Raw genomic sequence first — 13,923 nt, 5'->3', positions numbered from 1 at the left:
CATTTTGTTCAAATTTACATTAATAAATCCATCCATTTTCTAATCCTACTGGTTCGCGGGGGGTCCTGAGCCTATCCCGGAAGCAATGGGCACAAGGCAGGGAACAACCCAGGATGGGGGGCCAGCCCATCGCAGGGCACACACACACACACCAGTCACTCACACATGCACTCCTATGGGCAATTTAGCAAGTCCAATTAGCCTCAGCATGTTTTTGGACTGTGGGGGGAAACCGGAGAACCCAGAGGAAACTCCATGATGACATGGGGAGAACATGCAAACTCCACACACATGTGACCCCAGCGGAGACTCGAACCTAGGTCCCAGAGGTGTGAGGCAACAGTGCTAACCACTGCACCACCATGCCGCCCCTGTTGTTATTTATTGTTGTTATAAGTTTTTTTATTGTTGTCATCATTATCCTGCTATTACTATTTTGTTGCTTGATGTCCTTTTTGTGTTCTGTGTGTTATGGTTGTTTGTACTCTGCATTCCTCTACACTTTGTTTTCTCCATCCCACCTTTATCATTATTATTTCTATTTACCTTTTATTTTATTTTTTGTCCATGGTGAGTAATGTCTGTAATTGTTATGATTGTTGTGTCTGTGTCCTCCTCCTCCCCCTTTTTTATTTACTTTTTTATAATCACGGTACTAAGGTGGATGAGTTCAGAGTGGCCACACTGGAATTGAATATCTTTATTCTGTAACTTTCATTTAAAATAAACTTGTCCTCCGAAGAGGGCGGGTGGTGGTGGGAAGAAAAAAAAACAAATTAAGAAGTTGCTGCACTATCATAATTGCAACAACTGTCCTTCACAAGTGTCTGAAACGCATGGATGCCCAGATCCTCCAAGACAAGAGGACAATGCAGATGTTCCACCATTTACAACAGACTACACAGAAGGACTTGCATAGAGATGCTTTTGCATTGTGCCACTTTAAGTAGACATTTTAGACTTTATTTACATTTTCATCATTCTACTCGGATCAGATACATTTTCTTTTTCAATGAGCAAATACATTTTAAAAGCAAAAGTGTATATTTTATCTGGAATGATACAGAAACAGCCATAACATCCAACATGAGTTAAGAAAACAATATTTATTTATTCAGTTTCTGGTACATTTGACCCAGTTGCATCTTTCTCTGCATCAACATATCTAGTTGTAAACGAAGAATTTTCATTTTCATCTCATGTTCTTCTTTCAGACACTTTAGCTTTTGCTGATGAAATTCAATTGCCAGCCTGTCCTGGAGAGAGAGTCCTTGGTGAGCAGTACTGGCTGACTCTGCCACCCTTGTTCCTTCAGATGTGACCGGTGAATGAGTTTGCCGGTCCATATCATTTTGTCCTTGGAACAAGAAAAGTCCATATGTATGGTCAAATAAATGCAGATTACATGAAGAGATTTTTCACATCAGATGACACAGAAGTAAATGAAAGTTTTAAAGGAGAGAAAAAAGGCAAAGTGAAATGTTCTCACATACTCGGGGTAGATGTGTCTGACCCCTCCGGATGGTTATCCACAGGTTCAGTGGCGAATTCCTCAACGTTTGCCTCAGGTTCCACACCTAAAAACAATACTGCATGGTGAGTACAGGCATTTGTTCCACTTCTTTACCTTCTTCTTCAGCTTAGCCCATGGGCACAGGCTAGTTGCTCAGTGGAAAGGTGTGTGATCTACAGGTGATGCCATACCTGGCTCAGCCTCTGTAGCTGGGCTGCAGAAATCATCCTTAGCAGGAGGGCTGTGTGCTTCCTGACACTGATGCAGAGTCTGGTCCAACGTAAGAAAATTGTGGACGATACTTCTGACGAAGTACTGCCCAGCAAATTTCCACTGAGACCCTGCTTTCACAATTGCATTTGGTGCCTCATATTTGGCGAAGCACCTGTTTTTGCCCTTTGTAATGGTGAATTCCATACTTCGTGCAACGCCCCCTTGCTCATAAAAAACCTCCACGCGGTACACTACTCTCTTAACCTTGCACATTTTGGTGAATGGAAATTCGCAGTTGATCCGTGCTCCAGAAAATCTCAGACTGAGATGATCCTCGGATACGGTAAGATTTATACTCTGGGTTCTAGAACTTATACACGTAAGCAACTGATTATGCACGTAAACTACTGTTCCAAGATCTCCATGGAAACGGACTGTAACTGAAAGGAAGAACGTCACTTTGTGGACGAAATGTATTTCGTGAGTGAAAGAAATGCCTTTTGTGTGCATAGAGGGCGCGCATCTGTGTAGTACCTTTCAATTACTGCCGGCTTTGATTTTGCATACCTATGTAACTACGTTTAACTTTAATTTCAATGTCATTAAAATTTAATAAAATGCCATTTACATGTAGTAGAACTTGAAACATTCTATAAATTTTTTTCTTTTTTTAAAAAACTGTTGTATGTACTCATTAGTGTCACTGTTTTCTTTACATTTTTAATATTTTTAAGGCTAGCCAATGAAAAATCGCGCCGCCGATTCCCTCCCGTCGTCGGTTATATCACCCTGCCGCTGAATAACACTGTCCCTGATAGTTCAGATCAGACACACTGAATATATAGCCTGCGTGTAGAATACAAGGTCAAAATAACAAACGATTAATACCAGGAGTCACAGACTGTATGCCGATCCTCCTAGAACCGACGCATTTCTTTCATTCACCAAATGCGTTTTGTGAACGAAATGACAGTTCAGCTGATATATTCAGCTATGGAAGTAAATCAATGACAAAAGTCCTTGATGGACAAAACAAGCACGTTGAATTAAAATGATCGAATAAAAAGGCATTGCATTAATGATGCTTTAAATTCTTGGGAACTGTAATTTAATTTGTGTATAAATTTAAACATTGAACATTTCAACTGAAAATATTTCAGTTGCAATTTCATTGCTTAAATATTCAACACAAAAAAAAAAACAAATCGGCTTCCAAAATTCAGTTCCAAAACATACAGCTTTTAAAGTGGATCTATATAATTCAGCCACATGAATTCAGTTAATTTATTTTCGCATCTTGAACAAATTCAGCTGAGAATATTCGATGTGCTTAATTCGCATCTTCGTTATTTAAGGGGTAATATACAGCCCTCTTACTTCTGCTTTGCAATATTAAGTCCTGTTATTTTCGCTTTTTCAAACACGCCGTCACAATTTCAGTGGTTTAAAATGCGGTCCGAAATTCAACCTGCTACATCCGGGACTAGCGGGATGAGTGACAGGCTGCCGATATAGTTCGCCTCAGGAATCGCGGTCAAAATGGAGCAAGCGGTAAGTACGAGTTCTGATTGACTTGGCAGCAGATTTTCTTTGATTGTGTCATTTATGAATTTTGTCGTTTACCGGTCAATACGATAAATTACTGTGCCCCCAACTAATAGGTTGCATTAATTATCACCAAACTTATCTTGCTAACGTAAGATGCCTGCGGGCAACTACAAGGTCCGCTAGCTTGCAAGCTGGCCAGCTAGGTAGATGGGATGGGATAGTAGTCGACTTGGGGACTGACAGGTGCGCGATGTCGGCCATGACACCAGAAGTCACGTGTCCGCACTGTGACACGCCCCCATTCGCCATTTTGAGTGTTTCGCTGATGTAAACACATTTGGTTAACTTAAAATTTCATATTCAGTGTGTTTTTCTCCACAAAAATTAATGTTTTATGTGTAACGGGAGTGAATATTCTCTGGCTTTTACTGTGAAGCTTAGTGTTTCAAGCCACCAAACATGGGTAGCCGATTGGCTATTTCATGGAGGGGGAAAGCTATGCGGAGTGACGGAGGAGTGGTGTGCATGACGGGAGTGTCCGCGCGAGAGGGAAGCAGGGCAGTGGTTCGGTAATAGAGTCGTGGTTACGTGGAGCCGACATTAATGGTCCGGTTGTTGTCGCCCCGAAAAAAAAAGAGGTTCACAGTTGAATTTTTGGAGCTACTATTACATTGTTAATCGCCGTTTTTGTTGGAACCGCAGGTTTTTTTCTTTTGTTACTGATATACCCAACCGAGTTAGCAAAGCGGATTTTCCCCTTTCCCCGCAAACGTTAGCGCAGTGGTTCCTTTTCTTTGTATGCCGAATTGCGAGTAAAAGTCACGAAGGCACAGCTGTCTGTGTCCCGTCTCGGAGTAGTGAATAACAGCAACGAGGAACTGATTACAGCAAGATTTTGTAGTTTTTTTGAAGCTGGATGATTTCCCTCCGCTTCCAGTTCCTGAGCGGAGGATACATGACTGCCTGCAAAGCGGGGCGACGGCGATACGGTGAGAGTTTGGTGTTACCGGTGAAGCCAAGTAATCTACCAGAGTTTCTGCGCGGTAGTAAATAAGATCAGACAAAATTAAGGTCCTTGAAAGGTATTAAAAGGGTAGTAAATGGAATTTGACTTGGAAGTAAATTTTCATCATCCAGCTCAATATATTACGAGTTTCCCATTTTCTACGTGTTACATAATATACATGCTAGCAGGACCCGAGTTGGAATTTATAGCCTATCAGAGTGACGCTGACGCCATTTCTCCGCCTTTTACCTCAGTTGAGCCAGTGTGATCTAACGTGTTCATATTAGCAGAGCCTCTGAAATTAGCAAGTAGCCACTTGGTGGTGAAGTGGGGGAAATGAAAGTTTACTAAAAGTTGGCTTGATAACCCGTCATTTAAAGACTGGCGTAAGCCGGGGGGAACTCAGATTGACTCTGCAAAAAAAACAAATCTTATTGAAAACGCTCAATAAAAACAGTTAAACATTAATTTGCTTAATATTTATAATGGGTATTAATATCCCCCCCCCCAAAAAAAAATGGCCGCTGCCCGATTATTTGTAGTAAAAAATATGGTGGAGGTAGTATAAAAGGTAGTAAATTCAGCTCTAGGATCCCTGTATAAACCTTGTCTACAGAGGAGCGGATGGGATCGCCATTGTTGGGGCTAAAGAAGGATCTTCAGGACTCTACCGTTAGCTGTGGTGAAAGGAGTGCTTTACCTGCCATCCCGTGACATCCTCCTGCTTCCCTTTCCAATGCGGCAGATGGGTAACGCTGGTTTTGTGGCTATTTCAGTGTCGGAAAAGAATTATTTTTGTTGTTTGTTCAAGGGATTGAAAAAAGGACGCTTTGCTGATGTAAATCAAGGACTGGAAAGTGACTTACGAGTTGAACAAAATATTCCATACGTTTATACAATAAACGGTTTTGTGCGAATCGCAGACAGTGTTGTTCCTTATACTGTCTGTGAATCTGTGTTACGTATCTTTGTTTTAAATGTATAATTATGTTTGATGGGCTCTGATATTATTAGTGATTTGTCAATGTAAAAAAAACTCATCTACTAAAGTGAAGAGAAATAAAATGCCCAAGTTTAGACACATGAAGGCATAAGGTTCTGCTAAATGCTTGCTGACCCCAAATACACCTTCCTGGGAGTGGGGGCATCTCATCCATTCTCTTAGGTTTGGGGAGCATGGGAGAAAACTGTTAGGCCTTAAGTGGCCCAGCAGGCTTATACGCTTCAGGGCGCCACCGTGTATCAGACAACTCCTGGAGCCCACCTCACCAGATCTTTCTGCATACTCACCTGACATTCTGCAGGGTCGAGTGGATTCAGACATACTTGCACTAGTAGGTACAGAGATCAAAAGTACTGGGGATGGAGACCCAGATCTTGTCACCACTCAGTCTTCCCAGGTAGGTGGTTACCTTCACTTTCCCCCACAAGGAGAGGCGTTTGGCCTCGCCACATAGGTAATCAGTAATAAGCAATTTTCATTACCAAAACACACTAGTAATTTAGGGGTTTAAGAAAGGAAAAAGAGTCAAGAACACCACAAAATTGTCATTGGATGTAACTTTATTGGTCATATTTAAAATAAGTGGCAAGCAGAATACAGGCTCGGTATACAGTGAGTTTATACAGATCCTTCCAGACATCATGTGAAACGTTAGAAAGCGTACTTGCAAATGTTTCTAAACTTAAACCATAGTTGGGCATTGGTTTGTCAAGGCACAGCACACAGTGACAGCCTTATCCAGCATTGTGACTTATAATCCATGCACGTGAATATGCATGTGTACATGCACTGATAAATGTGTCATTACAGTTTTGCTGTTTACTTTTGTCTTTGAAAAGGATTCACTATGTAAGGCTAGTTTAATACAAACAGATTAACCCATTTCTGCTACCCTCCATAGTGAAAATACCAACTTTGTAAGACAAAAAAATGCATATTCAGTAATACTACTTAAACAAAACAAGGCTGAAGTTCGGATTTTCCGGTCCACCTTAAATGCTGCGCAGCCCAATGCAACGACGCGATAGTGTGTGTAGGCGGATTTAGTGAGGCTTACCTTCAGAACATCATTAGGCTTTCGATTCGTATTAACTGAACACGATTCTACTGACTAATCACTTATACATATCTGAGCAGATTCAGTAATAGTATTTGTGTATGTTATCAGAAAATGAGACAAATGCAAACGTCCTTCCACTCCCAGTCAGGCCCGGAAATATGCCCAATCAGGCAAATATGAACTTCTCAGTACATGTCAGGTATCCGAATATATAGAAAAAGTGACATTGTTCTGGCCCAGACTGATTTAATACTTTAGGATTCAGATGGATACAAGGCTTGTCATACTATAGTGCAGAAAGGTGTGAATGAGAAGCCAGGCTTCCGTGAATATTTTAAATACCATAAAGCTCTCTGGGCAGGCAAATATCAACTTTTCAGTTACACTTCCTAAACTTGACATCCCAAGTCTATCCCCTTGTGGGTCTAATTACCTTTCTAAGATATTTCTAGAGTCCCCTTCTCTTTCATTTCAAAATGTCCCAAAAAAACATTATAGTAAGTATAAAAGAGTGTTCCAAGACTTATTTTGGTGAATTTTTACTGTAGCATTTTTTAAATAATCACCCCCAAACTTGGCACCAACACTCCACTTATAAAAATCAATGTGTTTTATGCCATTCCTGTCATTTTGTTTACGAATAATAAATTGTAACATAGTCTGTATTACAAGAATGATTTCATGTTTGAAATGTTATTATTTTTCACTTTATTACAGATTTTGAACATTTTTATAATTAAAAAACGAATATTACACAGAACAGCAATAGAACAATGTCAACATTCGTTATGTGTATGTGTGTTAATGTCCGGTCATTGACAGTTCCTCTCTCTTCTATTCTCTTGCAGGTAAGTGTCCTGTTTGCTGAAGGTTTTCATGTGATAGTCCCTGTTTTGCCTTTTTGTCTCCTCACTGCATGCAGTTGTGACAGACTACCTGTTTCTAGCTGTGATCATTGCACACAGGCACATTGCACTTCCCAAACCTATTGCTGACTTTGCGATCTTTGTTACTTGGGCAGATCTGACACCTCTTTCTCTTCAGTTGGCCCTGTCTGCTTTTGTCCTGTGGCTGGGTTGTGGCTTTTGTCACCCCACACCTTCCCATTGCTTCAGTAATCGGGGATTGCTGTTGTGGGCAGTCTTCCAGTCGACAACTCATGTGTGATGTGACAAGCTCCTTTGAGAGCTCTTTGAGGAAGAGTCGTCGTGTGTGGCACCCAGGAGTATTTGATTATAGAAAGGCACGCCCCCCCAACAACGCTTCAGTTCATTATTTTGTTGTTTTTTGTGTTTTCATCGTTTTTTGCTGTGTGGCACTCCCTCACACTGGCTTGCATTAACAGTAACCTCTGGTGCTATACCCTTTTCCGCCAGAGGGGGGGCAGTAATGGCGCATGGGAGACAGAGGCTGACTCCGTAGAACCGTAGAAGCAGCTCAGTTCGAGCGCGAGCTACGTACAGCAGTCAGCGCGGTGCAGCCATTTTAATTGATATTATATGATATAATTGTTGTTACGGGTGAGTCAAGTGCACAAGCATTAGATCGATAGTGTTTTTAGTAGTATTTGTAAGTTTAATGACTATTTCATTGGTCTAGATTATACTTTTAGATCGTTTGTATGTCGGAAGTAACTGTTCGTGGCCGCTAGCCTTAATGCTAATTATTGTTCGAGCCACTGTTGATAGATGTCAGACAATCAGATGTTTGTTAACTATGTTACACGTGTTAGTCCATGGTCAGTCCGATACAGTTTAATCGGAGTACTTGCCCAAATGAGTATGAGTGGAAATGTATACTGGTAAGCCCTAAAGTCCGGTGCATTGTTATTTCGCATGGAGATGAACATGTTTTACTTCTTGTACATTGAGACAGAGGCTGACTGCGAACCATAGAAGCAGTTCAGTTCGAACGTGAGCTACGTACAGCAGTCAGCACGGCGCAGCCATTATAATTGATTGTTATTTTCTGTTATTACAGAATAAAAGCCAACCTGTTACACGCCAGCCCATGCTTTTGTCGTAACGTGTGTAACACGTGCATTGGTGATACCTCTGTTGAATTCAGGGTGCCGAGTCGTGAAAAAGGTATAGGCATTTAGGGTGGCGATTGTCAAGGATGTCAAGAGTGTTGTACCACAGCACCATGGGCCACCTCGGTGTTTGTAGCTTGTAGGTGCCAACTATCTGGTCTATGGTGTCAACACCTCCTTTGGTCTTGTCATAGAATGTGATCACTTCTGTTTTTTTCTTTCTGCTGTTTGCATCCACCATTATATCGTGGTGCATCGTGCTCAGGAGGACAACAGCCATTCCTTTCTTTCTGACAGTTAGGAGAGTTGGATTTCCAGGTGGACGACCGATACCTCCAGCTGGACAATAGTCTGGATCCTCATTATCTGATTTTTCAGATTCTGAGTCCAACCCCATAACTGCCTCTCCATCATATAGCATCTGGATGACCATTTCTCCTGTAAACCTAGCAGTCATGACACTAGATGAAGAAATATAAAAGGAAGAGAATGTTTTGAATGACAATCAATATATAACTATGTAAATAAATGCACACATGCACATTCTCTCTCTCTCTCACACACACACACACACTCTGCTCAAACCCCCCCCCTTCCACACACACTCACCCAGTACATATGTACAGTAATGAGAGCTAGCTTAGTTAGGTAGCAAGTGTTAGCTAACTATAAAGTAGGATAATTTGATAATACATAATAACAATAATATTAATCTTTCACATAATATTCATGAATGCGTAAGTATGGTGAAATATATCTTTTTTTTCTGAGATAAAAAAATGTAGATAATACTCACATGTATCAGGTCTTGCTGTGTAAAATAATCTTCCTGATCGGTGAGACTTCTGACATAGGGTGTGTGGTCCACAGTAAATATATTCCTGACAGCCACAATTGATAAGAAGCACAGGTTCCCATGAAATTGTATGGGAAATGCATGTGGGTCATTTTTGACCCACTTATGAAAGCTTGGGGTAGTATTACAAATATTGCAATTTCTTAAGCAGTATAAGAGGTAACTTAAAAATTTTAATGGAATGATATCAAAAACATGTTATATGAGGAATACCTGGAATATGAAAAGATAACAACTTTTCATTACAAAGTAATTGCAAGAAAACAAACTCACCCGGTCATTTTTGATTTGTGATTCATAAAAATCTTTGATTTGACCCAGTGATTCCCCAATCTGGTGTAATATCCTTGTAGAAATTTCAGTGGACGAGAATCCTTGCTTCACCATTTGTAATAAGGTGTTCGTGTATGGCTCCAAAGTCATAGGGTGCCTTCGACTTGGGCTTAGGTTTGTCTGCAGCTGACGTGACATGGAGTGAGATCTGCCAGCGGCTGCAGGGGTGGAGTATAAAGTGACTGCAGCCAAGTCGGAAAACTTCTCCTCCTCGAGACCTGACTGCAATGGCAGCACTGCCAGAAGGCAGTAGATAAATCTATACAAATATCACTTGCATGCATATTACTTCTTTTACAATAACCAACTTCTGATACAAACTGTTAGCAGTAAAAAAAGAACTATTGTGTATAGTGGCCCTGTGTAAAAAGTTAGCTGCCAGGAAAAAGATCAAATACATTTACTTAAAGGATTCAAAGTTTTTATTGTCATGTATAGAGTACAATGCAATTCCTACTTGAATGGCTTCTTCACAGACTAGATGATTAAACAAATAAAGCAGCGGAACATTACAATAACTAACAATAAATACACAACTAACTTACGTGTACTATTAGAGCATTTATGTCATTTATTTAAACTTTATTTTATCAGGTAAATTAAGTGAAAAACAGGTCTCACTGCCATACAGTACGTGCTTTTCGGGAGAAATAGCAGATAGTGGAATATCAATACTTCAGATACCAGATATTTATGTTCTAGAATCGATTTTCATGTTAAAATATCGATATTTTAGTAATTTGGGATAAATGTGTAGTTTAAGGGGAACACAGTGGAAAGTAAGTATACTACCCGGATCGTCTAAATGATACCCAGTTGATAGGAACTACTACTTATTCCGCCAGCATAGTCATACGTGAAATACGGCTGTATAAATGCGCAGGCGTAGCAGCGCGCTGCTGCATTCACTCAGTTGGCAACAATGGCTGCGCGTAAGCGGAGTAATGAATGGAGTTATTTGAGCTCCACAAACAACCAAGACGCAGTTTGTGACATATGTGGTAAGACAGTGAGGTGTTGTGGCAACACCACAAACCTAGTCAAACACCTTAGAGTAAATCAACACAGAATAAGATGAGGCGAAGTGAGGAGGAGGAGAGAGACAGGTGCTGCTAGGGTGAGACAGGCGGTTCTCGCGGAGTCCTTTAGTGTTGCAGGCAGGAACTATCCGGGTACAGAGGTAGGAAATGTGGAGCTGCTGGCAACATGTAGCATTGCTGCTGAATTATGGGAAAGTGACCTACGTCTGTCTGCTAGGCTTAGGGTTTTGTGTTGATTTTTAAGCAACAGGAGTTCCCCACATGCTTAAAACTGTGGAATCCCATTTTGTTCAAATTTACATTAATAAATCCATCCATTTTCTAATCCTACTGGTTCGCGGGGGGTCCTGAGCCTATCCCGGAAGCAATGGGCACAAGGCAGGGAACAACCCAGGATGGGGGGCCAGCCCATCGCAGGGCACACACACACACACCAGTCACTCACACATGCACTCCTATGGGCAATTTAGCAAGTCCAATTAGCCTCAGCATGTTTTTGGACTGTGGGGGGAAACCGGAGAACCCAGAGGAAACTCCATGATGACATGGGGAGAACATGCAAATTCCACACACATGTGACCCCAGCGGAGACTCGAACCTAGGTCCCAGAGGTGTGAGGCAACAGTGCTAACCACTGCACCACCATGCCGCCCCTGTTGTTATTTATTGTTGTTATAAGTTTTTTTATTGTTGTCATCATTATCCTGATATTACTATTTTGTTGCTTGATGTCCTTTTTGTGTTCTGTGTGTTATGGTTGTTTGTACTCTGCATTCCTCTACACTTTGTTTTCTCCATCCCACCTTTATCATTATTATTTCTATTTACCTTTTATTTTATTTTTTGTCCATGGTGAGTAATGTCTGTAATTGTTATGATTGTTGTGTCTGTGTCCTCCTCCTCCCCCTTTTTTATTTACTTTTTTATAATCACGGTACTAAGGTGGATGAGTTCAGAGTGGCCACACTGGAATTGAATATCTTTATTCTGTAACTTTCATTTAAAATAAACTTGTCCTCCGAAGAGGGCGGGTGGTGGTGGGAAGAAAAAAAAACAAATTAAGAAGTTGCTGCACTATCATAATTGCAACAACTGTCCTTCACAAGTGTCTGAAACGCATGGATGCCCAGATCCTCCAAGACAAGAGGACAATGCAGATGTTCCACCATTTACAACAGACTACACAGAAGGACTTGCATAGAGATGCTTTTGCATTGTGCCACTTTAAGTAGACATTTTAGACTTTATTTACATTTTCATCATTCTACTCGGATCAGATACATTTTCTTTTTCAATGAGCAAATACATTTTAAAAGCAAAAGTGTATATTTTATCTGGAATGATACAGAAACAGCCATAACATCCAACATGAGTTAAGAAAACAATATTTATTTATTCAGTTTCTGGTACATTTGACCCAGTTGCATCTTTCTCTGCATCAACATATCTAGTTGTAAACGAAGAATTTTCATTTTCATCTCATGTTCTTCTTTCAGACACTTTAGCTTTTGCTGATGAAATTCAATTGCCAGCCTGTCCTGGAGAGAGAGTCCTTGGTGAGCAGTACTGGCTGACTCTGCCACCCTTGTTCCTTCAGATGTGACCGGTGAATGAGTTTGCCGGTCCATATCATTTTGTCCTTGGAACAAGAAAAGTCCATATGTATGGTCAAATAAATGCAGATTACATGAAGAGATTTTTCACATCAGATGACACAGAAGTAAATGAAAGTTTTAAAGGAGAGAAAAAAGGCAAAGTGAAATGTTCTCACATACTCGGGGTAGATGTGTCTGACCCCTCCGGATGGTTATCCACAGGTTCAGTGGCGAATTCCTCAACGTTTGCCTCAGGTTCCACACCTAAAAACAATACTGCATGGTGAGTACAGGCATTTGTTCCACTTCTTTACCTTCTTCTTCAGCTTAGCCCATGGGCACAGGCTAGTTGCTCAGTGGAAAGGTGTGTGATCTACAGGTGATGCCATACCTGGCTCAGCCTCTGTAGCTGGGCTGCAGAAATCATCCTTAGCAGGAGGGCTGTGTGCTTCCTGACACTGATGCAGAGTCTGGTCCAACGTAAGAAAATTGTGGACGATACTTCTGACGAAGTACTGCCCAGCAAATTTCCACTGAGACCCTGCTTTCACAATTGCATTTGGTGCCTCATATTTGGCGAAGCACCTGTTTTTGCCCTTTGTAATGGTGAATTCCATACTTCGTGCAACGCCCCCTTGCTCATAAAAAACCTCCACGCGGTACACTACTCTCTTAACCTTGCACATTTTGGTGAATGGAAATTCGCAGTTGATCCGTGCTCCAGAAAATCTCAGACTGAGATGATCCTCGGATACGGTAAGATTTATACTCTGGGTTCTAGAACTTATACACGTAAGCAACTGATTATGCACGTAAACTACTGTTCCAAGATCTCCATGGAAACGGACTGTAACTGAAAGGAAGAACGTCACTTTGTGGACGAAATGTATTTCGTGAGTGAAAGAAATGCCTTTTGTGTGCATAGAGGGCGCGCATCTGTGTAGTACCTTTCAATTACTGCCGGCTTTGATTTTGCATACCTATGTAACTACGTTTAACTTTAATTTCAATGTCATTAAAATTTAATAAAATGCCATTTACATGTAGTAGAACTTGAAACATTCTATAAATTTTTTTCTTTTTTTAAAAAACTGTTGTATGTACTCATTAGTGTCACTGTTTTCTTTACATTTTTAATATTTTTAAGGCTAGCCAATGAAAAATCGCGCCGCCGATTCCCTCCCGTCGTCGGTTATATCACCCTGCCGCTGAATAACACTGTCCCTGATAGTTCAGATCAGACACACTGAATATATAGCCTGCGTGTAGAATACAAGGTCAAAATAACAAACGATTAATACCAGGAGTCACAGACTGTATGCCGATCCTCCTAGAACCGACGCATTTCTTTCATTCACCAAATGCGTTTTGTGAACGAAATGACAGTTCAGCTGATATATTCAGCTATGGAAGTAAATCAATGACAAAAGTCCTTGATGGACAAAACAAGCACGTTGAATTAAAATGATCGAATAAAAAGGCATTGCATTAATGATGCTTTAAATTCTTGGGAACTGTAATTTAATTTGTGTATAAATTTAAACATTGAACATTTCAACTGAAAATATTTCAGTTGCAATTTCATTGCTTAAATATTCAACACAAAAAAAAAAAACAAATCGGCTTCCAAAATTCAGTTCCAAAACATACAGCTTTTAAAGTGGATCTATATAATTCAGCCACATGAATTCAGTTAATTTATTTTCGCATCTTGAACAAATTCA

At 40.6% G+C, this 13,923-nt stretch overlaps 1 long non-coding RNA gene across 4 annotated transcripts; it reads right to left on the bottom strand.

The window, feature by feature from the left end:
• Nucleotides 1-1,087: 1,087 nt before the first annotated feature.
• Nucleotides 1,088-12,970, bottom strand: LOC125723202 (uncharacterized). 4 transcript variants are annotated; one of them, XR_007386810.1, is made up of 3 exons: nucleotides 12,591-12,970; nucleotides 12,380-12,463; nucleotides 1,088-1,357 (listed from the first exon to the last, which is right to left on the bottom strand). It is a non-coding gene; the product is annotated as an uncharacterized LOC125723202 (long non-coding RNA). The 4 variants fall into 4 exon arrangements; XR_007386809.1 differs by lacking the exon at nucleotides 12,380-12,463 and adding an exon at nucleotides 1,494-1,577; XR_007386808.1 differs by lacking the exons at nucleotides 12,380-12,463; nucleotides 12,591-12,970 and adding exons at nucleotides 1,494-1,577; nucleotides 1,705-2,084.
• Between the last annotated feature and the right edge of the window lie 953 nt (nucleotides 12,971-13,923).

This window comes from Brienomyrus brachyistius, unplaced genomic scaffold, assembly GCF_023856365.1.
Source record: "Brienomyrus brachyistius isolate T26 unplaced genomic scaffold, BBRACH_0.4 scaffold46, whole genome shotgun sequence".
NCBI classification, from domain to species: domain Eukaryota; kingdom Metazoa; phylum Chordata; class Actinopteri; order Osteoglossiformes; family Mormyridae; genus Brienomyrus; species Brienomyrus brachyistius.
This window is presented reverse-complemented; position numbering and strand designations above follow the sequence as displayed.